This window comes from Stigmatopora nigra, chromosome 16 (assembly GCF_051989575.1).
Source record: "Stigmatopora nigra isolate UIUO_SnigA chromosome 16, RoL_Snig_1.1, whole genome shotgun sequence".
NCBI classification, from domain to species: domain Eukaryota; kingdom Metazoa; phylum Chordata; class Actinopteri; order Syngnathiformes; family Syngnathidae; genus Stigmatopora; species Stigmatopora nigra.
The window spans coordinates 1,087,883-1,113,703 of NC_135523.1; the positions used below are offsets into that span (position 1 = coordinate 1,087,883).

Genomic DNA, 25,821 nt, shown 5'->3' on the forward strand with positions numbered 1-25,821 from the left:
ATGAATATGGAAGTTAAATTTGTCAATCAGGGGGCGACTTATACACGAGAAATTGTCAAATTCAACGATTTTAAGGCAATTTTAAGGCAATTTTAAGGGTACATCTTACAAAGTGGCGGCTTATAGGCGAGAAAATACAGTATTCAACTCAATCCCGTAGATATTTTACATAGAACGGCCTAATTTCTGCTACTATACAAACTGTTTTTACAATATTGTTACCATCTGGATGTGACGACTCTCGCAATAAACATGGCGTCCCGAAGAATCTGACATTCACCAGTCTCTAGCGTCCCAACGACCGCCGACTTTAATCTCTGGAATCTAGCCAAGCGGCCACTTAGGCTCCGTCAACGTCAAACGGCGAACCCTGCCGAGCGGGGGTGTCGTACTTGGCGTGGGATTCCATCTACACATCTGCGCCAGATGAGTGTCACAGCGCCAACCTTGACGGCGGAACACATGACGGACGGCAAGGCAGTGACTTCAAAGATGGTTGCCCCCCCTTCAAGGCCGAGTACCACCATGGGGGGGCGCCGATCCCTATCACGATCCTATGATAAACAATCGCTTCTGGCCATATGAAATGGTGTAAACAAAAATAATCTGTTCCAGGGACAAACTGTCACAATACGTCATCTTTTATTAAGGGTGTTTGAATTTTTGGTGTCAGTTTTTTGTAGCGGGTAATGTTTATTTTTCAAAGTAATTGACTGGTTTTGTTGGGGACTAAACTGAAGGGAGGGTATTTTGGCGTTGGAGTTCATTTAGGTGCCAAAAAACGGGATTTTTTTTAGGGAAATTCATTTTAATGCAAAAAAAGTGCCAGTTTTTGTTAAGCTACCAGGAGAAAATCAGCAAAAAATGCAGTGTAAACAAGGCTTCATTGGTTGGTGGATAAACGCCAGTATTTTGCAACTGTACGTGTCATCAAATTTTGACAAGTACTTGGAAGGAAAATGACAAAAACCACAATGATACATTTTGAAGTACTATCTCTATGAAGATGGGATTGAATTGCTTAGGAATGAAATGACTACAGATTTTCTCATGCTGGTTTGATTGGAAAATGTAGACTATTCCCACACAATTAAGAAATAAAACTATTAAGTGTAATTGTATACAGATCCCACAACCAACTAGTACTTCATGTGAATGAAATAGTACTTCATGTAAATGAAATAATAGCCCATGTGAAACAAACTAGTGCTACATGTAAAGAAACAAGTACTATACTTGTGAACTTAATAGTACTATACTCGTGAAATAACTAGTCAATACTTGAGCTAACTAGTACTGTAATAGTGAACAAACTAGTACTACATATGTGAATGAACTACTACTATACATGTGAATGAACTAATACTTTGTGAGAGAGAACTACATAGTACTACATGAAAACAAACTAGTACTATACTTGTGAAATAACCAGTATTATACTTGTGGACTAACTAGTATTATGCTTGTGAACTATCTAGTACTATACTTGTGAGCTAAGTAGTAAAATATCTGTGAACAAAGTAGTACTACCTTTGTGGATAAACTAGTACTTCATGTGAAAGAATTACATAGTACTACAAGTGAATGAGCTAGTACTACATGTAAAAAAACTAGTACTATTTGTGAACCAACTAGTACTATATTTGTGAAAAAAATAGTACTATACGTGTGAATGAACTAGTACTTTGAAAGTGAACGTGAAAGAACTACATAGTACTACAGGTGAACGAATTAGTACTTCAGGTGAACGGATTAGTACTACAGGTGAACGAATTAGTACTTCAGGTGAACGAATTAGTACTTCAGGTGAACGAATTAGTACTTCAGGTGAATGAATTAGTGCTTCAAGTGAACAAAATAGTACTACAGGTGAACAAATTAGTACTTCAGGTGAACAAATTAGTACTTCAGGTGAACAAATTAGTACTTCAGGCGAACTAACTAGTACAAAATGTGAATGAACTAGTATTACATGTGAACGAACTCGTACTATGAGAAATAACTAGTACTTCATGTGAACAAACTAGTCTCAAAGTAAATAGTGCTCACAAACAATGGCCTACAAGTACTAGCCAGCTACTGAACTAGCATTTTTTTTGTAGGTACATAAGGGAAAATGCCTGTTTACTTTTTCCGAATTCCAACCTAAACTTGCAGGATTACGAGCCAAGTGCATCAGGTGCATCCCAAATGCGCTTTTGCGAATCTTGGGGGAACGGTCGCCTTATTTTGCCGTTCCATTTGTTCCCCGAGACGTAGCCCGGGGACACAAAACATGAGTTTGGGATGACGGCGGCCCCGGCGTGCCCTCGCAGCGCAATTGGGGCGCCTGCCACCGACGGGCGCCGTGATTTATGATGCCTTCACAATGTACACTCTTCTTATACTCTCTTCTTTTTTGGCCTATTCTTTGCGCCGAGGCCGCCTCCACGGAGGGTCACCGTGTCGCCTCAACAGGAAGTGCGTTGTCTCCGGTTCGTATGGTCCTCTGGGAAGATCGTGCAAATGCCAACTGCGTTCAAACGTTTTAACTGGTTCGTGGCTGGCGTTAGAAACTGGATTTAGTCCGGAAGGGTCTTGTTTTGGTGAAGTCTCAGAGCCAGGAAATAATACTCAAATATAGTCTTGGGCTTGTTTGAGTCGGAGTGTTGACTGTGGTTCCTGATTCCAACTAGTTTTGGTCCGATCTTGGAGTCGAGTCCTGAAGAAAACTGTTTGGTCTTTCTCTAAGATTTGGTCTTGATGTACACAAGTCTTTATGTAGAGTTATTGTGATTGATTTTTGGCTAATGGGGGGTCTGGTCTTGTCTCAGATTTGGTTTTGAAAAGATTCTGTCTTGGTGTTGTCCCAGACTTGGTTCTCAAAAGGTTCTGTCTCAGTCCGGCTCAGATTTGGTTCTCAAAAGATTCTGTATTGGCCTCATTCCAGACTCGGTTCTCAAAAGATTCTGTCTTGGCCTGGTTCCATATTTGGTTCTCAAAGATTCTGTCTTGGCCTGGTATTAGACTCGGTTCTCAAAAGATTCTGTTTTGTTGTCATCCCAGAATCGGTTCTTAGAAGGTTCTGTCTCAGGCCATCTCAGATTTGGTTCTCAAAAGATTCTGTTTTGTCCTGGTTCCATATTTGGCTCTCCAAAGATTTTTTCTTGGTCTCAGACTTGGTTCTCAAAAGATTCTGTCTTGGTGTTGTCCCAGATTCAGTTCTCAAAAGGTTCTGTCTCAGTCTGTCTCAGATTTGGTTCTCAAAAGATTCTATCTTGGCCTCATTTCAGACTCAGTTCTCAAAAGATCTAGTCTTAGTCTCATTTCAATGTTGATCTTTATCTCAGTACTTACATTTTACCCCTCAAGTCCTGATCTTGGACAAAAACACCACAAAATCGCAATAACTACATTTCCCACTTCAAATCAGACGACTTACTGACATCAAACTAGCATGACATTGACATTCGTCATTCCTCACACAAACTAAATCACCATGCAAAGACTTGACGAAAAAGTCCTTGCAGAACCCCATCCGTAACACCAAGGTCAAAATCAGCGTTCCTAATGCGACCCCGGAGACACAAAGTACAAAAAAAGTATCCAACCCGTCTTTGAATCTACTAGCATTTATCTCCTCCATCCATCATCACGTAGCTCATGGGAGAATATCATTCCCTTCTTTGTCTGATTATCCCGTGATACTCCCGACCCGGGAGGCCCGGGGAGGACAAAGACTTTTCTTTCCCGGGCTTCGTTTTCTGCGTATCGAGGTCAAAGCCTGGAAGGGGTGCTTGTGATCGTCAGCTGTTGAAGCGGGAAAACACAGCGGCCATTCAAGGAGAGGCTTCATCTTTACTTGGGCGACGTTGGCGTCCAGTCGCGACGGGTTTCCTGTACCGCCATCGATTGGCGGGTGGTTGTTGATGGCGGTGTCTGGAAGGAGATCCTTTATTGATTGTTTCTTAGTTCGTCTCTAAGTCTTCCAATTAAGCGCGTCATAAAGTGAGTCACATTTATCATGTAGCTAATGAGACCTCATTAAAATAAAGTCTTTAATAAGCCTTGTCTGCTAGATTTGCTCTTGGAAAATTTCTATGTGATTTGGCTAATTTAGCCCAATGGATTACCTGCATTTGATTGGGCATTTGAAAATCTCAATTTGGTTCAGAACATTGGTTCGAAAACTTACTTTTGGCTAACAGTTTACTTGAAATGATAATGTTTAAGAGTACTCATGGGTCACTTCTGGTAGATTTTGTTTTTGTGGGATTTTCTGGGATGATTTTTGTTTGTTTGTTGGTTCCTGCTGATTTGGGGGAATTTTCTGGTGACTTTCTATTGGTTTTGGGGAGTTTTTAGGGGACTTCTTGTTGGTTTTGGGGCATTATTAGGGTGTGGTTAAAAATCCAACTTGAAATAATAATATTTCAGTGTACTCACGGGTCACTTCTGGTAGATTTTGGATTTTGTTTTTGAGGGATTTTCCGGGATTCTTCTTGTACTCACGGGTTTCTGCTGGTAGAGTTTGGATTTTGTTTTTGAGGGATTTTCTGGTTATGGAGAGTTTCTACTGGACTTCTTGTTGGTTTTGGGGCATTTTAAGGTTCTGGTTACAAATTGTATTTGAAATACTAATGTTTTAGAGTACTCGTGGGTGACTTCTGGTAGATTTTGGATTTAAATTTTGAGGGATTTTCCAGGATTCTTGTTTGTCAGTTCCAGCTGATTTGGGGACATTTCCAAGCAAAGTCCTATTGGTTTTGGGGCGTTTCCAGGGGACTTCTTATTGGTTTTGGGACAGTTTTAGGTTCCTTACCTACTCATGCGCTGTTTACATGGCACAAAAATCTGGTTTTACAGTGCCCTTGTCAAAAAAATTTGTTCATTTGTCGGTTCCTGCTGACTTGGCGCCTTCCCAGTGGCATCCTACTGGTTTTGGGGAGTAGTACAGTAAAAACATGGTGGACATCCACCATCCTTCGTCATCATTTGGCATCATCTTGCTCCTATAAACACATGATGCTATCTTCGGCTCACAAACTGGAACTAATTCCACATTTTTAGGTGACTTATTGTTGTTTTGGGTGCATTTTAAGGTTCCTAACAACTCATTGGCTACCAACATGGCAGCATTTAATCCTGTCCGTTGAGTAAACCCCAGCTACAAAGCGCCCATCAAGCAGAACAACCCCCGCGGGGGCGGGAATCGGACGCCATACTGGGTCAGACACCCCTGGTCTAAAGAGTTAGCTCTGACTTCTGGATGTAAAACTCTGTAGTAGTAGTAGTGGTGGTGCGTGTCGGGATTAGCGGTACAGATGGACTCGAACCAGGCGCTCCGACTAAATCCCTCTGTCATGTCGTCCATTCGTGTTTGTTCCCATCCGTTGGACGTCAATTGAACCGCTGGCAAATCTGCAAACGTGTACTCCATAAAACGACATGATGAATTCCGCTAGGAGGTTAGAGGAGATTGGGGACTCCATTTTTTTTGCATAAATCTCTTCCTATTAGCAGCAGCATTCTCTTTTTTTTAAGGGAGGGAATGGTTGGGTGATAATTTGAGAATCTGGGGTTGCGGCGCTAATCCGGCAGCATTACACTTCACAGAGGGATTAGTGAGTGACAAGTGGAAGTGAAACGAGAGATGTAAGGGCCTCTTAAGCCGTGTTCCTATTAAAAGCCACGGAACGCCGTGACATCGCGCCTGGCTGCGCTCTCGCCCGACGCCCAGGGATAAATATCGCCCGCCTCCCCCTTTTATCCATCCCATCATCCCCCTTTCATCACCCCTCCGGCCCTGTAAGTACTCGGTGGCCCGTGGCCATTTCTACGTTCGTCTTTATTTTAAGTTAAAGTTTTTTGGGGGGGTTTAATCCCTTTATATTCGCCCTTCTTTGCTACACACTGTGACTTTAAGATGCTTTGCAGAACGGGGCCTGAAAAGGATGGAGTCGTCATGGTAACCGAGAGACTTGCGCTGAGTCAGCGCGGATTTTATGACGAATAGTTTTAAGAATGATGGAGGTTGATGGGCGTTTTGCTCTTTTGATGGGATGGGAATATAAATCACAATTTTTGAGGTAGGGGGCGCTAATAAAGGCAGGTTGAATTATTAGTTGCCATTGACAGGTGTTTAAATGAAGCAGTTAGTGAAAATTAACCTTTATGGGTTGAGTTGTTGGTGCGGTGTTAGATTGAATGATATCCGATATTAATCTATTTGGGATTTAGATGAGTTTATCACTAGTGAATTATTTTGAGTCATTTTAAAGTCAACCTAGGGCCACTTTTTGGGGGGATTAGACTTTTATGGCTCAAATTGACATCTGATGAGTTAATCTCTTGGTTTTGGTCACTTCTTGAAGGTTTTGGGGCATTTATGGATTATTTTTTGTTGATTTTGATGCACTTTTTTCATTATTTTTCGTTGATTTTGAGGCATTTCTTCATGGTTGATTTTGGGGCATTTCAGGGTGATCTTTGATTCATTTTGAGGCATTTCTTCGTAATTTCTTGTGGATTTTGAGGCATTTTTCGTCATTTTTCGTTGATTTTGAGGCATTTCTTCGTCATTTCTCGTTGATTTTGGGTGCATTCCTGGGCCGTGTCCTCTTGATTTTTTTGTAACTTTCTGTTAATTTTGGGGCATTTCAGGGTGGTTTCTGGTTGACTTTAGGGCATTTTCAGGGTGGTTTCTGGTTGACTTTAGGGCATTTTTTCATCATTTCTCATTGATTTTGAAGCATTTCTGGGCTGTTTCCTGTAGATTTTTTTCTAACCTCCTGTTAGCAATAGCTACTCAATCAAAATCAACAGGGAAAATGAAAAAAAAACTATTGACAGTGCTAAAAAACCCAATTCATTTAAAAATAGACACACAATTCTAGCAGGAAATTTACCCTGTTGTTGTTTTTTAAAACAGTGACACCTATTGAAAGCACTAAATCATTTCTCAGCAATATATGTATAACCTTTTAGGCCAAAAAAAAACATCACAATCAATCCCAATTCCCACATATCACCCCGCCCCCATTTGCAAAAAAACACAAACCCGCATCCCACCCAAACAAAATAATGAAATCTCCAACATTTCTGAAACATACTTCTTTATCCCAAAGCAGGTTAATGTGTCATCCTCCATGCCCCTCCCCCCTCTGGCACGATATACGCCGTCCTTCCCACGCACATGAATCAAAAAAACACGGGTTGAAATGAGAAAAAAACTCCAAACAAGTTATTTGTTTTCCTACGGCGCTGACCTGGATACGCGTGGCTTTGCTATCCCGAGGGAGTTGGAAAGTAAGTGTTCAATCGCAGGTAATTAACTTCAGCCCGACCCGGGGAAGGCCGCCATCTTGGAACGCGCCAGGCTCCATTAGAAGGCCGTCCGCAAGGACGCCTGTCAAAGCGGGGGACGGTAAAAAAACACCCGCGGGGAGCGTGCTAGGGCCGACTTCTACTCTCCTATAATCACTGACATGCACGACTTAAATATGTCAATTAGATGTGACACACACTCACACACAAACGCAAACACAACCCGAATAAAGCGGAGTGGTTTCATCAGTATCAGTCCGCTTGGCAGCTTTGTCTCGTTTCTTGCCCCGAGGTGACTTTCCGGTGTAAAAAGTCTACTTTTAATCAGTGAGAAGCATCCAAACATGCATTAAGGCGCCAGAGAGCTGAATCAGGTCCTTTGTGTCAAATTTAGACGGGTTTTTTTGGAAGTTAGATGGCGCCGAAGGCACTCAGACGCTAAAAAATAAAATGGAGTTGAGGGGAATGCGGGTTTAGCTCGGTTTGGTGATGATATTTTAAACTGTGGTTCAAATTTGTGGTGGTGTTCTAATAGGAGGTAAAATGGCTGATTTAGTGGAGGATTTTTGGGTGATTTGTCGAGGAATTGGTGTTGGTATAATTTGGAGTTAGATAATGAGGGTAGGTGGGCTTTTTAGGGTTGCTAAAATATGAAATAACAGCGGGATGGAAATGAGAGTTGTTTGTTTTGATAGTTTAGCTAACACAGGAATGCTAATCAGATTTTTTTACGCATATTTGCAGTTGCTAGGCAGAATATTTATTGTTTGTCTATTTAAAAATATATAATTACATGGAATAATTAACAATACAGCGACATAAATTAATTGTGCATTTTCTGATAGTGCCAACAGAACAATTATCACTCATTTGGAGTCACTTGTTGCTAGGCAGACTTTAAATCTGAGTATTTTGGATTCTTTTAACCATTTACATATGATAAAAAATGCTTTTTTCTTTGCTTTACTCAGAGAAATTAACATTAAAATACATTTAAGTTGACTTTAACAAAATAATGCAATTTCAGTTTGAAAATAATTGACAATCGTATTATTTCTACTTGAAAATAATTGCTTCTCCTTCAACACAATTTTAATTGCTTGTTGCTAGGCAGAAAAAATGCAGACCCCTGATTAGCACTACCCAATTATCTATATGTATTTTTTGCTAATGAATAACTGCCATATTTCATACCATAACAACCCAAATTAAAAAAAACAGTAATCACTCATCAGCGCTCACTTGTTGCTAGGCAGAATTTCCAGGTACCAAATACCTTCCCATCCGACACCCAATTAAAAAAGTCATTTGGAGTTCATAAATCTTAAATGTATACATCCGTACACGTTTAACGTGATCACCCGGAGATGATAAATGTATCTAGCCTTGATATATTCCTATTCCGAGTGTTAAAATGCCACCTGTTCACACACAAAAACGCAAATTTGACATGTGGGCGTATGCAGTGAAAAACGACATTCGCTCAGCGCCAACAAATAAAAGAAAGGCTGTTTTGAAAGAACGTTAAGCACACAATTCGTCATCGAATGGGGTGACAAAAAAGCTCTTTTTGAAGCGCATTTATCTGACTTAACATGAAATATTCATACGGCAATAAAACACCGTTAACGCAGTTGTCCTGTCACATGACGTGAAGAGGGTTGGGTACAAGATGACAGTGACTCATACCTACAAATATTTCTACAAAAACGACAAATAGGAAACGATGACAACAGAATAATGTCATTTTTAGCTAGATTTCAAATTTTAGCGCACAGAAACGACGTCTATAGTCGTCAATGGCGGCTAATGGGTTAAATTAACAACGTTAGCTAAACATGGCGAGCTTTTAATGTATGCCTGGCGGCCTGGTTTGCCGTCATATGGATAGCGATGAAGCGTGGGGCGCCGAAAGCGAGTCGACGCGATCAAAGTAAACAATTCCATACAGTATAAAGACATTAGGGAAATCCAACTGGAATAAAAGACGCTCTAATGCGTTCAGTCCAACGGAAACACTGCAAACGTCTTCCCAATTTAATAGGCGGATTGGAGTGCGGAAAAGCCACAGAGAGGCTAATGAGGAAAGAACTGAAAGAAGAAGGGGTCTGGCGTTTGGGTAATTATCAGGCAGTCACTGGGAAGTGTGTACAGAGGTGGCGCCGTGTGCTCAACGACATGGAGGCTTGGATGAAGACCAAAATTGAGGTTTTAGGGAATCAAATCGGGAAGAGTGGAGGGAAGATAGCTTTAAATTTTGACTCAGACCAATACCATTTTTTTAAGTCTCAATACAACACCATCTGAGATTAGAAATGTATAATATCCTGGTCAAGAACAAGACCAAAATAAGACCTGAAAAAGCAAGCTAAAGACAGAAAACAGAAGAATCCGAGACCAGGAAAAGACTGATGGCTATAAAATTAGTCTTTAAGCAATACCAGTATTTTAAATCTAAATACAACACAATCCCAGATCCGAACTGACCGACATCAGGACAAGAAAATCAACATCACTAGACCAAAATAAGATTTTAAGGAACAAAACAAAGACAAAACCCAGCAAAAACCGAGACTACATTAAAATCTTTAGAGATTCTAATCCAAAAACCAGACTAAAACAGCTTCAAAATACGACTCAAACCAATACCAGTTTTTTAAGTCTCCATACAACACCATCTGAGATTAGAAATGTATAATATCCTGGTAAGGATCAAGACCAAAATAAGACTTCAAAAAGCAAGATAAAGACAGAAAACAGAAGAATTCGAGACCACATAAAGACCGATGGCTATAAAATTTGTTTCTAAGCAATACCAGTCTTATAAATCTAAATACCAACATAAGGACAAGACAATCAACATCACTAGACCAAAATAAGATTTTAAATAGCAACACAAAGACAGAAACCAGAAGAATCTGAGACCAGGAAAAGACTGATGGCTATAAAATTTGTTTCAAACCAATTCCAGTCTTGTAAGTCTAAATACAATACAATCCAAGATCCGAACTGACCGAAATCAACATCACCAGACCTATATAAGATTTAAAGGAGCAAGACAAAGACAGAACCCAGCAAAAACCGAGACCACATTGAGATCTTTAGAGATTCAAAACCAAAAACCAGACCAACAACAGCTTCAAAACAACAACAACAGCTTCAAAACATGACTCAAACTAATACCACTCTCCTAAATATCAATACAACACCATCTAAGATTAAAACTGACATCACAATAAGGAAGTCAACATCACCATTAAACCAAAACAAGCCTTCAAAAAGCAAAAACAAAACAAAACCCAGCAGAAACCCACACCAAACAAAGACTATAACCTACAAATGACATACCATGATTCCAAATATTATTTCAAGCTATAAAATTCTTACCTTTGTTGACAAACTAGTCCACAAAATGCCAAAATGGGTGCATGTTTTCATCCCAATCCAAAAAAGAGAAAACATTTCCACCAAGCTGGTGTCCAACAATGGCAATCAGTGAATTGTAATCAGCTGCTTCCTGTTTACTGCAGAAATCTCATTGATTCAAGTGTTTTTGCTAGGACAAAAAACTGAACCCATTGTAGTCCACAAGGACTAGTTAACCCAGGGGTGGGCAAACTTTTAGGCCTGGGGGGGCTATATTGACTTTAAAAAAATGACAGATTTTGGCCGAGTCAGCACAAGATATGCTACATATAAAAAACTGCATCTGTTAACAGTACATATGAAACATAAACAGAAAAAAGGTCTAAAGTATTAACATACTCATCATTAAAGTCAAAAGTATAAAGTACAAAGTCAAGTAAGTAAAGGAATGTATTAAGAAATATTAAAATGTCATTTAAAAAAAGATAGAAGGGCTGTAAAACACCCAAAAACTAATAAGAGTGGACACAGCTACTGCTACTGGTTTACACATGATGGCGCCATTTTGGGGAAAAATTTAAGTTTAATTACCTTTTTTTGCAGCAAGGGGGGTGATTCATGGAATTCAGACTGTTTTGATCCAAATTCTCAAATCTTATTCTGTCCAGGACTTGTTGTAGTCTACCAAATCTGTAAAATACACAAAAAAATCACAAAATCTTTAAAAAAATATTACTGGATTGTTTTTTTTTTTTTACAAAAACCTGCATCCACAGAGGCCCTAGAAGACCAGTTTTTGCACCCCTAACCTAGATTAAAAAGTATTTTTTTGTGGTCTAAACTGGTTATTACTGGATTGGTTTATCAACAAAAAAACTGCACCCAGAGAGGCCCTAAAGGACCAGTTTTTGCACCCCTAACCTAGACTAAAAAGTATTTTTTGTGGTCTAAACTGGATTGGTTTATCAACAAAAACCTGCACCCAGAGAGGCTCTAGAAGACCAGTTTTTGCACCCCTAACCTAGACTAAAAAGTATTTTTTTGTGGTCTAAACTGGTTATTACTGGATTGGTTTATCAACAAAAACCTGCACCCATAGAGGCTCTAGAAGACCAGTTTTTGCACCCCTAGCCTAGACTAAAAAGTATTTTTTTGTGGTCTAAACTGGTTATTACTGGATTGGTTTAATCAACAAAAACCTGCACCCAGAGAGGCCCTAAAGGACCAGTTTTTGCACCCCTAACCTAGACTAAAAAGTATTTTTTTGTGGTCTAAACTAGTCAAGTATTTTCTATATTTTTTTCTCTAAAATAAATGCTTTTGCGCCTCTTATGGAAACGTAACAACGGCGCGAGGAAAGCAAGAATCCCGCCACATTAGCGTCCTAATTGACACCCCGTTGTCGGCATGGCAACCCCAGAAGCTTAATAGGAGACATCATAATTCGTGGCGAACTTGACTTGCTGTCAAATTACACCGAGCGCCATCTTTACCTCCGTCGGGGACGTTGACAGCAAAAAAGTGACAAGAAAATATGCAGTGATTTACTTAAGTACAACGTTTAAATCCCATTTTGCATCTCCGGGCTTTTATTTTCTCATCCTGGCGACACAAAATATTGATTTTTGTGTGATAAAGATGTTTGTCAGACTGCATGAAGAAGCAATTTTTATCCTTCACGTTGTTTCCGTGTGGTTTTCGTTTATTTTCTGGACTATTTTGTCTCCAAAAATAATAATCCAATGTTTTCCGTACTTTAAACCATGCTGAGAATGGCTAAAAAATCAAATATTTAAGTCAAATTGGAGTATGAATTGGATTTTTTGTGCAAATTATTAAACAACAACCTAGTTTATATCATGAATTAACTTTTTTTGCGGATAAGAAGCATAATTATAAGAAAAAATTGACATAATTAGGTAAAACTGGAGTATAAGTCGCAGGCAAACAACGAAAAAAGTGCTAAAATCTAAAAGAAGCCATCTTTGAATCTTTATTTTTGTTCTATTAAAGAGTACAACGACCTAAAACTTAAGATTGACAAAAAAATAGATTTTATAGTATAATAAAATGATGTTTTAAGCAGAAATGTCAGGCTGTTTTCTCAAAAAGAGAAGACGTACCAGCATGAAATCCTTCAAATATTAGCCCAGTTATTTTGCTCTATGAATTGCGAATTTTGACACACGTTACCTTGAAAAGATCAGCCGCTCTTGCAATAAAACAGAATAAGAAGTTTTGTGACATTTTTGACTACCAAAGAAGATTTTGGAGACAATAACAAACCCGGCTGTCAAACAAAGGGGGAGACAAGGTAACTCTTGCTTTTGTGATCGCCGTGACAACAACGGCGACCGGTGATGAAGCTTGTTAAGCGTCGTCGGCATGACACGACAAAGTTCGTGAACCGTTTTCAGGGGAAGTGGAAACTCGTTGTTCTCCTGAGGCGGCATTTCAAGTGCGATGGAGACCCGAAAGAGGAGGAAGAAGAGGAACTTGACAGCCCTCCTTGGCGTGGAAGACGTTGTTGGAGGACGCTAATGACAAGCTCGCCGAGTGCTCGCAAGATCGGAATAAGATGAGAGCTTTGTTGACGGGAAGATTAAACGGGGAAGTGTTCATCTACTTCAAACTTTTAACAATATAACCACTAATGACTATGAAAAGGAGATGCGTTACATTGTTAGTTACTTTCTAAGATATTGTTGTGGGGTGCCGTTTGTGGAATTGTGGCCAATTTGAGAACTACAGGCAATGGATTTTGATGGATACTTAAAGGTGAATGCAATTTATTGTAGATTATTCAAAATTATAACAGAAATGAAGTAAGAAAAGTATGTTTCAAAGGTATTACTATGTTTTGAAGACATGATATTGGAATTTTAGCAACAATCGGCAAGTCAAAGGACAGCTTTGACCTTTTGTGGGGTACACAAATCATGTGTATGTATATGTTTATATATATGTATATGTGTATGTATATGTGTATATATATATGTATGTGTATGTATATGTGTATATATATGTATGTGTTTGTATTTGTATGTGTATGTATGTATATGTGTATGGATATGTATGTGTATATATATATGTATATGTGTATGTATATGTCCTTATATATGTATGTGTATATGTATGTATATATGTATTTTTGTGTATGTATATGTATGTGTATGTATATGTTTGTGTATATATATATATGTGTATGTATATGTATGTGTATATATGTATATGAGTGTATATATATATTTCAGCAACACACTTATTTATTTATGTATTTATTCATTTATTTATCGATTAACTTACTTATTACCTATCTATTTATGTCTAAAATGTATTTTTCTGTGTCTGTATTCTCACCCTATTGCTACTGTAACAACAAAATTTCCCGAATACGGCATAAATAAAGTTATCCAATCCAACGTTAGTGTTGGTACTACAAAAAAACTATTATTAGGAACCCAGTAGCCAAATCAGTACTTTAAAAAACACCCCCAGAACCCCAACAGGATAGCAGACCCACTATTTTGCGTTTTGCCATGAGAAATCGACCTCTAATTTACAACTCCCTTGCCGTCAAACGAGACCGGTGGGCGAGAATGAGGGAAGCTCGGCGGCTAACCTCAGTGACGAAGTCTCCCCGCAGCAGACGCCCGTCGGAATTCCCGCGGCGGGCCGCAAATGCCGCTCGACGGGGACGGATGAAAGCACGCCGCAAGGCCGTGGCGGACCGCGGAGGGGCGTCGCCAGATCAACGGCCATGTGGCGGCCACGTGCTGGCGGCTTTGGCGCATGCCGAAGAATATCATCGCAGATAATTGCGCTACTACGGCAGCGGTAATTGCGCGCAGATTGTTTCGGAATGAACAAAAAGCGCCGGAAAAGACGGGGGTAGGAAGACAACGGCCATATTGTTATCCAGGGAAGACGGAAATCTACCAGCTGCTTCTAGGACTAGAGAGTCAGGTGCAGAAAGTTTGAAAAAAAACCTTCATAAAACCCCAAAAAATTGAAAATGAGTCCAATTCTGAGCACAACAGGAAGTTTTAGAAGTATTTCTATTGTTGTACGCGTACAATGCAGTGTTCCTACACTAGGAATACATAGCACTACTTCAACTTATGAAATCCTGAGGCGAGGGAGGGGGGTGCCGGATCTGGCCCGTGACATCCGTTCAATTGAAGATCTTTGAGTGTCAAATGCGGGAAAGTATTGGGACCAGATGGTGGTTCATGTGAGGAGGACTTAGGAAGAGCTATGCTGGATCTTATTAGGGTGATATGGTTCTGAAAATAGCAGACTGATTGACCCGCTTCCAATTTCAACTGAACCTGAAGTAGTCAAGTTTTTTGGTGGGTCCACATGGAACTATTTGGAACAGATTGCACATGCTAAGACACAACAACTTGATCCTAAATTGTCTTCTTGCTATTCTGAACATCAAAAACTTGCTGAGTTGCATTCAAATTCAGTTAAAAAACATGGCCGGAACTATTCAAGTTTTTGGTGGGTCTACATGGAACTATTTGGACAAGATTACCAATGCTAAAACACAACAACTTGCTCCTAAATTGTCTTTTTGTTAGTCTAAAAATCAAAAACCTGCTTGGTTGCATTAAAATTCAGTTAAAAAACATGGCTGGAACTATTCAAGTTTTTTGCGGGTCCACATAGAACTATTTGGACCAGATTACACATGCCAAAACACACCCACTAGATCCTAAAATTGTCTTCTTGTCAGTCAAAAACTCACAAACCTGCTGAGTTGCATTCAAATTCAGTTAAAAAACATGGCTGGCCGGGACAATTCAAGTTTTTGGTGGGTCCACATAGAACTATTTGGACAAGATTACACATGCCAAAACACAACAACTTGATCCTAAATTGTCTTCCTGCTATTCAAAAAAAATCTGAAACCTGCTGAATTGCATTCAAATTCAGTTAAAAAACATGGCCAGACCTATTCAAGTTTTTGGTGGGTCCACATAGAACTATTTGGACCACATTACACATGCCAAAACACACCCACTAGATCCTAAAATTGTCTTCTTGTCAGTCAAAAACTCACAAACCTGCTGAATTCCATTCAAATTCAGTTAAAAAAACATGACCAAAACTATTAAAATGATCCCCACTTTTGAGGAACACTATTCCAGATATTAGCCATCACCCATCTGCTAAAGAAGAGACATTGTTTTTCTGGGGATAGGTCGGGATTTTACACATTTTCTGAACTTGATGGATTCTGCTTGCACAGCCGGCCGGCTTGCCAGGATGATTTGCACTGATTGCCTCGGACACCAGACAGGTCATCCTACCGGACGAGTTATAAAATTCCATCTCCGCGAAAAAGCAACACATTTCTAGAGTCTTTTCTGCGGGTGTCTTCCTCAACTTCCAAAGAATCATTCCTGCACTAGATTGACTCTTCTGATTGGCAGACTCCATTCGTCTTTCAGCACCACGGGGAGTGAAGACGGACTAACTTTGAACAGTTATCACACATGTTATTGATCAGTTACTAGCCCGGGGGCCGCCTACCAAGGTCTGAAACTATTATTATCAAGTCAAACCCTAAAAAAAGCCGCAAAAAAGCTCAAGAGCACTTGAATTTCTTACCACAGAGGACACATCTGTCTTCGCTTGGCCGCATCTGTATCCGAGGAGTCTTCCAAAAACCTCCAGGGATCGTCTTCCCTCAGATCTCCTCGTTTTACATTCGTATTTCCGGATGTTTCCAGGCGGTAACGTGAAGGTGTTTTTGTGACCTAAAGAGGGTAAACACAAAAAAAAAACAGGGTGAAGTACATCACAAGAGTCAGGCATTCTTGTTTGATCAATTATTCAGAAAACCACAACAGAAGTTTCTCCTAATTTTATTCATTTTGTGCAAATACAGTGTTATCGCGGTTATTCGGGGACCGGGACCACCCATGATAAGTGAATTTACGTGAAGTAGGGATTCCCCTTCAAAGATGCTTACCGTATTTTCACCACTATAAGGCACACTTAAACGTCTTACATTTTAACCAAAATAGACAGTGCGCCTTATAATCCAGTGCGCCTTGAAAATGGAAAAAAACAGAAAATTAAAAACAAAAAAACACAAACGCCTGAACTGAATACTCAATACTGTTAAATATGCAGATGCTATCTTAGTTTACAAAATCTTCCATCATATAGCTCCTCCCCCACTGCAAGATTTTACACAAAAAAACCCAAAACATCAACAATGGCTGGCTCTACAGGTGACTGTGTATCATACCTGGAAGTCAATAGCAATTACCGTATTTTTACCACTATGAGGCACACTTAAAAGTCTTAAATTTTCTCCAAAATAGACGGTGCGCCTTATGATACAGTGCGCCTTATATATGGAAAAAGGAAATTCATTGAGGGTGCGCCTTATAATGTGGTGCGCCTTATAGTCGTGAAAATACGGTAATTTGAATTTACTTAAAAATATATATATATATTTTTAAAAAAAATTGTAATTTTTTTTGTAATTTAAAAAAAATAATATTTTTTTACACCTCTGTATACAGTACACCATATAGAATACGGGTAGAGAGAGTTAAATTCATGTTATAACAAAAAAAAACTGTAAAATACCTTGTTTCAATGTAATATTTGTATTTTTTCCCCCCAAAAAATCCGCAAAACTCTGAGTCCGCGGTAGCTAAACCGCGAAGTAGCGAGGGAACACTGTATTTCCACTGTCTTGTGTACTTTTTGCTACCAATTACAAGGCAGACCCTAAAAAAACCCTAAAAAAAAAAAAAAAAAAGCAGCTTGTTATCCAGACAACATTCCCGGTAACCTGCCAGGTAGAGATTGGATGTTTTGGACTCTAGGCGAGCTTTGGCTGAAAATGTATTTATTTTTCCCTCAGAGAGTTAGTTGGCACTCCCTGGACATGGCGTTATTGTTGTTGCCATCATTGTGAGAATACACTGAGGGAATCTCATAAATCATCCCCCCAAATAACATCTTCCGGGGAGACGTAGGTTGGGAAAACAATGACCGGCAAAAGACATTAGATGGAAGGTTGTCACGGGAGCGCTTTTTATCAGGAATGGAACACATATACGGAGCTAATTAGGATGCAGCCACCAATGTAATAGCCGGCTTTCTTTATTACAAACAAAGGAGAGGCTTCTCGTCAATTTTGGACAGTCTATATCCAGGGAAAATGACATTTTAGGAGTAAATAAAAACAGTTTTACAAAAGGGATGTTGGCTTAAGGGAGTTGGACCAGAAAATGGATGGATACAGCCTTAAAGTAATCCAAGGAATCGAACGGAAATACAGTGAGAAGGGATAAATAATGGTTCTGGTAGTAGTTATGGATTTGGGTGAATTTGTTGATCATAACAAACTGTGTGAGGGAATCAAAGACCCGCAGTTGAAAAGGTAGTTAACCTTTTTTAGATTGGAGCGGTAATCAGAAAAAAAAGATTCAAGGCTTTTCTAGCTTTGTCCAATGTCTATTCAGGAATTTGCAAGGCTGGATTTGAATAAGATATCCTTGACAAATGACCAATGGTAAATTGCCAAGGTCTAACTTAGCGCACCGTGGCTTCAAAGTCAAAAAAAATATATCCAGAATCTGCCGGAAAAACACATTAAGGATACTTTTCTTGGTCCACTTCTCTCATTTTGGGGGAATTAAAAAAAAGTTTTCGGAATATTTGATGGCTGGACTGGTGCTCGGACGTTTGGTCACCGGTCTTTTGGCTATCTAAGTACTGTCTAATATCTAAGTACTGTTTCATATCTAAGTACTGTTTCATATCTAAGTACTGTTTAATATCTAAGTACTATTTAATATCTAAGTACTGTTAAATATGTCAGTACTGTTTAATATCGAAGTACTGCTTAAAATCTAAGTACTGTTGACTATCTAAGTACTGTTTCATATCCAAGTACTGTTTCATATCTAAGTACTGTTTCATATCTAAGTACTTTTGACAATCTAAGTACAGTTTCATATCTAAGTACTGTTTCTTATCTAAGTACTGTCTCATATCTAAGTACTGTTTCATATCTAAGTACTGTTTCATATCAAGTACTGTTTCATATCTAAGTACTGTTTCATATCTAAGTACTGTTTCATATCTAAGTACTGTTTAATATTGAAGTACTGTTTAATATCTAAGTACAGTTTAATATCTAAGTACTATTTAATATCTAAGTACTGTTTCATATCTAAGTACTGTCTCATATCTAAGTACTGTTTAATATCTAAGTACAGTTTAATATCTAAGTACTGTTTCATATCTAAGTACTGTTTCATATCTAAGTACTGTTTAATATCAAAGTACAGTTTAATATCAAAGTACAGTTTAATATCTAAGTACTGTTGAAACCATATCGTAAGGCTATTTTTCTTAAAAAACGACATAGTATAGTAAGTACATTTGAAAGGCGACCAAACGTCCGGTCACGGCTGAACCAATAGAATGACTCACAAGGAACCCGTAGTAGAAGGACAAAGTATTTCTCCATCCCCTTCTTTAGTTTCATGGCGGTTTTTCTATCACAAATCCATCTGTGGTGTCAGGTTACTTTACAGCGCTTGGTCTATAAAGACAAAGCCGCCGCCAGCAGGCACCTGATGGATGGCTGGCATTATTTTTATCACTGTAACATAATCAGCTCGTGTCTTTGCGGGCTAGCAACACAACTATAAATACCGGGGTGCCGTATCTCCAGCTATCATGTGTGACGGGAGGAGGCTGAGATTGTTTAGCGTATAAAATATGCACAACTTATCGGGGTTTTCGCTGATTTTACGCGTGGATCCGTGACATCATCACCAGGCGCTAACGGGATCTAACAAACGAACCTTTTGACCTTCTGAAAACGAGTAGTTTTTTTTGCGTTTGGATCATGGAATCGCCGTAGGGGACCGTTCGAAAATCCCAGCGGGAATGGCGTCTTGGTACTTTGGAGAGGGATTCTAGAACTGTTCATTTGTGGCTTTCTTTAGGCCGCTAATGTTCCCCGCTGTGGAAAGGTCAGATTGGACAGAGGTGGGAGGGGGAGGAGTCGATGAAAACGTGGGTGATGAGCAAGAATGTTACGGGAATTGGAGTCATCAATCCATCCATTTGCTTCTTCTCTTCATCTGGGTCAATTGTGAGTGAGAATAGAAGCCAAGAAGTGTTTGGAAAAGCAGGTCACTGTACCTTCTCCATGAATTCACTCAGAGGTAAAAAAATGGGAATTGTCAAGGGCGAAGAAACTCGAAGATCTTTGGCTACAAAGAAATGCGGTTGACTCACGCTTTAGGTTCGTATCTCAACGCTGTCTTTGGTTTTTGATGAGTTCTGAACCCAGCTAGGAATCTCTAGTTTTTCATGACCGGACGTTTGGTCGCCGGTCTTTTAGTCCCTTTTGGTCGCTGGTCAAATGTACTTGGATATTAAACAGTACTTGGATATTAAACAGTACTTGAATATTAAACAGTACTTAGATATTAAACAGTACTTAGATATTTAACAGTACTTAGATATTAAACAGTACTTAGATATTAAACCATACTTGGATATGAAACAGTAAATAGCTATTATACAGTGCAAAGATATTAAACAGTACTTAAATATTAAACAGTACTTAGATATTCAACCGTACTTGGATATTAAACATTGATTGGATATTAAACAGTACTTAGATATTGAACAGTACTTAAATATTCAACAGTACTTAGATATTCAACAGTACTTAGATATTAATTAGCACTGAGATATTAATTAGCACTGAGATATTAAACAGAACAAATATATTAAACAGTACTTAGATATTAAACTCTCTTAGATATCAAAGTATCTCTGGTATATATTAAACTATCTCTCTTAGATATTAAAGTATCTCTCTTATATATTAAACTATCTCTATTAGATATTAAACTCTCTCTTATATATTAAACTCTCTCTCTCATAAATATAATTTTGAGAGCTGATTTCAACATCAAACTCTGTCACCATTTAACCGACTACCAAACGTCCAAGCACCATTTTTTGCATGAAAACAAGATGCCAACATCACTAACCCCACTTTCAACAACTAACTAGGCTTCTGGAATACATCGTGTATCTATTATTTTAGGAAGACTTCCCACCTACCCACGTAAAACCGCCTGGCTCTGATCACTTGCGACACCTCCCGCCGTCTGGCTTCTCTCATAGCCAATTGGTAATTAGGCTAACCACTAATCGCTAATGGTAATGATCGACCTTTTCCTTGAACTCACACAAACAAACGACGGGTACAATTCCGTTACACAACAACACCGCACCCCGAGTCCTTCACCTGAAGCTCAACGGGGGTTCTGGACTCAACCCCGCCTCCCCTTTACTATTATCTCCAGTGGCCAAGTCTATTAACAGATGCAATCGTGCGCTCCATGCCGGCGCTCCGATGAGTTTGGCCTCCCCCGGCACCCCTCCCCCGCGACTCAATCCGAAACCTCAACCGGCTGGTACCACCTGACCCCTTTTTGGAAAAATTCTCCTCCTCAGCATTTTATAGGCTAAGATTGAGAACTCCTCTCTGCATGAGCAGCTAACCGGTTTCTCTCCATTTTTTTTTTTAAAGCACCCCTGCTCGGCCCCGGGTACCAAAACGGCTGAATTGGCGACTGGGAGATTTGCCTCGGGTTCAATCCCCTAACCGAAGTAAGAGCAAGGTGACTTCTTCCCCGCTGTGCCGGCATCGGTGAGAGGAAAATGACTAAAAAAAATTGTCGTTATTCTCAGGGAAAATTTCCAGTCTAATAACGTAAGCGAACTACGACACGCTGCGATTAAACACGCGTTGGATTTAAGTTTGTGGAGAAGCAAGACTCTTCGCTCTAACTAATTATCCTGATGTTCTCCACCTCGTGATGGCGAGCAGCGGGACGTCGAATCGCCGGCTTCAGAATTTGCCAGCGCGTTTTAATCCGAGTGCGCGCAAACGTAATTGGCTGTTGATTCATTAGAGGAGATTTTCTTTTCCGCCGAGATGGGACGTAAACATTTGACTTGGTCGGGGTTCTATCCCTCGGCCAATATTGCCAGTCATGATTAATTCTCCCTAATTATCGTGACTTAACCCGTACATACTATACTGCTCATTTTCCATCAATAGATTGTATGGAGTTTGACATTAGATGGATGTGTCTGTATATATGTGCTTATATATGTATGTGTATGTATATATTTGCTTATATATATGTATGTGTATGTATATATGTGCTTATAATGTATGTGTATGTATATATGCATATATAATGTATGTATATATGTGCATATATAATGTATGTGTATGTATATATGCGCTTATATATGTATGTGTATGTATATATGTGCTTATATAGGTGTGTATGTATATAAGTGCTTATATATGTATGTGTATGTATATTTGAGCTACTATATTTGTATGTGCATGTATATATGTGCTTATATATGTATAAATATGTATATATGTGCTTATATGTGTGTATATATCTGCTTATATATGTATGTATATGTATATATGTGCTTATATATGTACGTGTATGTATATATGTGCTTATATATGTATGTGTACGTATATATATGCTTATATATGTATGTGTATGTATATATGTGCTTATACATGTATGTGTAAATCTATAAAAGCTTATATATGTATGTGTTTGTATATAAGTGCTTATATATGTATGTGAATGTATATATGTGCTTATATATGTATGTGTATGTATATAAGTGCTTATATATGTATGTATATATGTGTTTATATATGTATGTGAATGTATATATGTGCATATCCATGCATGTCAAGTCTAATCTATGCGCATATAAGATGTACCCTTGATATAGTCATCAATTTGTGGCAGAGAAATATGGCGCATATGTGAGAAAATACTGTAGTTCTTAGTTAATAATCGGTGTTTATGCACCGGGACTATCTTTGTCTTTTTGGCCCTCCTCTTTGTCCCTGATGACCCTAAAGAAGAAAGCCGGGTTCTTGTACATGGAGTCAAAGGAATAGCAATTACCATGGAAACCAGTCTTAACATCCTAAAAATGAATCACTGTGTTTTCTGGGCTGTCCCTAAACACACCATGTGTCTAACTAGAGGGAGTGGCAAAAAACTTGGCTGTTTTAATACCACAGTAATGTTATTGTTTACATGTATTTTACCGTAACCTGCAAAATCCGAGCTGGAATCAAACTTAGGCGTCACTCCCTTTGGTTTGGCTTGGCTTGACGATAATCTAACCTAAATATGACCTTCCAAAAAACATGGCGGGACTACACACAGAGATCTGGACCACATTCAAGTCCATGCTTAAAAACATACATTCAAATCCAACAATTACTGTAGTTTTTTTGATTTAACGCGCATCATTTTTGGTTCCAGAAAATTACAGCAAGTTTTTATTGCCGTTCAAGTTAGAAAGGCAAAGTTTTTAATCGTCTTCTTCTTCTACCACAACCAAAAAAAAACTTGAAGGACGCGGTTCAGGCCACGTGTTCTACAAAAATAAATCAAAAAATGAAGGCCAGACCAACACCAAAAACAAAACCCGGATTGGGATCACATCTGGATTCAAGTTTGCTTATTATCAGAATATCCGAACTAACCCACACAAGCGTTTTCCTTTAAAAAACCCTTACATAAAATGCTAATCTACCAATTCTGTGCTAGCTCATAGCGATACAGGCTACCATTAGCATCGGGGGTGCTCAGCTTGACACTGACAGCTGACACTGACAACTTGGTCCAAGGTGAGCGGCAAGCCGAGACCCCCCTAGAGGCCGAGAGCCGCGTGTTTGATGCCGTGCTCTGTTTCCTTTGTGGTCGCCGGCCGCGGTTTTTCTCCAAACGCCTCGCTTCCCTGACACATGTAGATGACTTTGACCTTGCCGCTATGCCTCACCGCAACAATAACCGACCCCCCCCCACCCCCCCACCGCGTACCTTCAAGGGTGCAATGAAGCTAGACGCTTGGTACACATCATTTTAGCTAACGGGATTGGAAAATATAATCTTTTAAAGCGTGTGAATCATTTTTATTAGCGCTGATTGAGTCGGAGAAATGTGCTAAGTCGGAAGGATGTTCATGATTTGGTTGTAAATGTATGGGTGAACATTTTCTACTATATGAAGTCACTGAAATCTAAAAATTAGGTTTTAAATTAAAAAGAACAAGTATTTTGGTACTATTTTCGAGTTAACAAAAGCCACTAATATTGCGTTTTGAAAAAATATAACATTTTAAAATAAGATGCTACATTCTTAAGTGGAATTTTAGTACCCAATTTAACACAGAAAGCAAAAATAATCATGCTAAATTTGTTAATATTTTCAAATAATTGCAAATTGTGAGACAATTCTAGCAACTGCTAACACAACTGTATGCTAGCATCTCCCAAAACTAAATTTTATTAAACATATGTTCATGCTATGATAATGAAGTATTTTAAGACAATTTCCTTATTAATATGAGCTAGTATTCCTCTTAAAAATACAAATTAACATTTCTAATAGTGCATTCCTATGTTACCATGTCTATTTTAGCACCTAGCTAGCTCCCATATGCGCTAACAGTACTCTAAAGTCATTTTTGAGTACAGTTCTTAACTAAATAAGCACAAAAACCTCTCTTACGAAACTAACTATCATTTCCAGAACCTACTTGTACCTTAATTGAGTCTATCTTAGAACATAGTCCCCATTTAAAAACAGAAATTCAATCTGAATCAACCTTAAAACTGAATTTACCCTACATTTTTCCTACTTTAGCAATCTCTATCCAACAACAGTACCCGCTAATAAACCTCCGCTATCTTCTGTAACTAAGGGGCGTGTCATATCCACGATGCCGAATCATTAACAGGTGATGAAGCGGGTGATTCGCGGGTGGGTTTGGCATCCGCCGCCACCGTCGTCGTCGTACATCTGCCGCGCAACATCAGGCCTTATTTGCGTAAACAAAGAACATGCAAACAACCGTGCGAGTACACTCATTCATTTACCCCCCCCCACTGCAAACATATTGTCATTACGGCACCCCGCGAACACAAATTTGATTGGAACGAGCGACTCTAACGGCACACCCGGCCAATTCCCGGTGAGGACGACACGTTAGGCTGTACCAGATGACACGTATGTTGGCTGTTATGTCCACATGTCAGAGAACCACATGGAGGCCGCCCTGAATGTGTTAATGAGGTGAAAATGTCACTTAACCAGAAAAAAAACACTCTTGGGAAATGCTTGACGTGCCGTGTCGTGTTCAAAGATGTTCGGGGGGATTTGGACCGGATGCCAAAAGGGGGTGTGGCTAAAGAAGTTATTGTTCTGGCTGCCGTTGACGGACAGAGACGTTAGCGAATGATCATATTTTTAGGTCAACGGAAGTTATGTAAATTGTAATTTCGACACACACTGAGCCAAAATCTGGATTATAATCTGTACAACTCAATTTTGACTGATTTGTTTACAACCAAGTTTTTTTATAGGTTGTTTTGTAACATGTTAGGTCATAAAATGTCCTAAAAACACTGTTGTTTGTTATAAATTAATCAGTTAAAACAGATTATAAATAGAAAATATTACATTAATTACACTAATTATTGGTGCTGATATGAAGTTACATTTTTGGTTCGTTGATAATTTTTTTAGGGTTGTTTTGTAACATGTTAGGTCACAAAATGTCTTAAAAATACTGTTGTCTATTATAAACAAATGAGTTAAAACATGGATTAACAACTACAACTAGAAAACATTAACTTAATTAATCCAATTAATTGTTGCTGATATAAAGTTACACTTTAGGTTCGTTGACAATATTTTTTAGGTTGTTTTGTAACATGTGAGCTCACAAAAACACCAAAAAAACAGCCAATATAAACAAATCAGGTAAAACATAGATAACAACCACTAGAAGACAACATGAACTTAATCCAATCAATTAATACTGATATAAAGTTACACTTTTGGTTTGTTGACAATTTTTTTAAGTCATTTTGTAACATGTCAGCTCACAAAACCACCTAAAAAAACAGCCAATATAAACAAATCAGTCAAAACATAGATACCAACCACTAGAAGACAACATGAACTTAATCCAACCCATTTAAATTGAATTAAAATGACTTTTTTGGTTCGTTGT

The 25,821-nt window shown here is 38.8% G+C and overlaps 1 protein-coding gene across 1 annotated transcript in view; it reads right to left on the bottom strand.

Annotated features, from left to right (window-relative positions):
- Nucleotides 1-25,821, bottom strand: part of cdh6 (cadherin 6) — a 108,976-nt gene that overhangs the window by 52,782 nt on the left and 30,373 nt on the right. Inside the window, exons 3-4 of the mRNA XM_077735480.1 lie at nucleotides 16,291-16,439; nucleotides 11,263-11,361 (exon numbers count right to left, since the gene is read on the bottom strand). The gene's annotated coding sequence lies outside the window, so the exon portion shown is untranslated. The remainder of the gene's footprint in view (nucleotides 1-11,262; nucleotides 11,362-16,290; nucleotides 16,440-25,821) is intronic.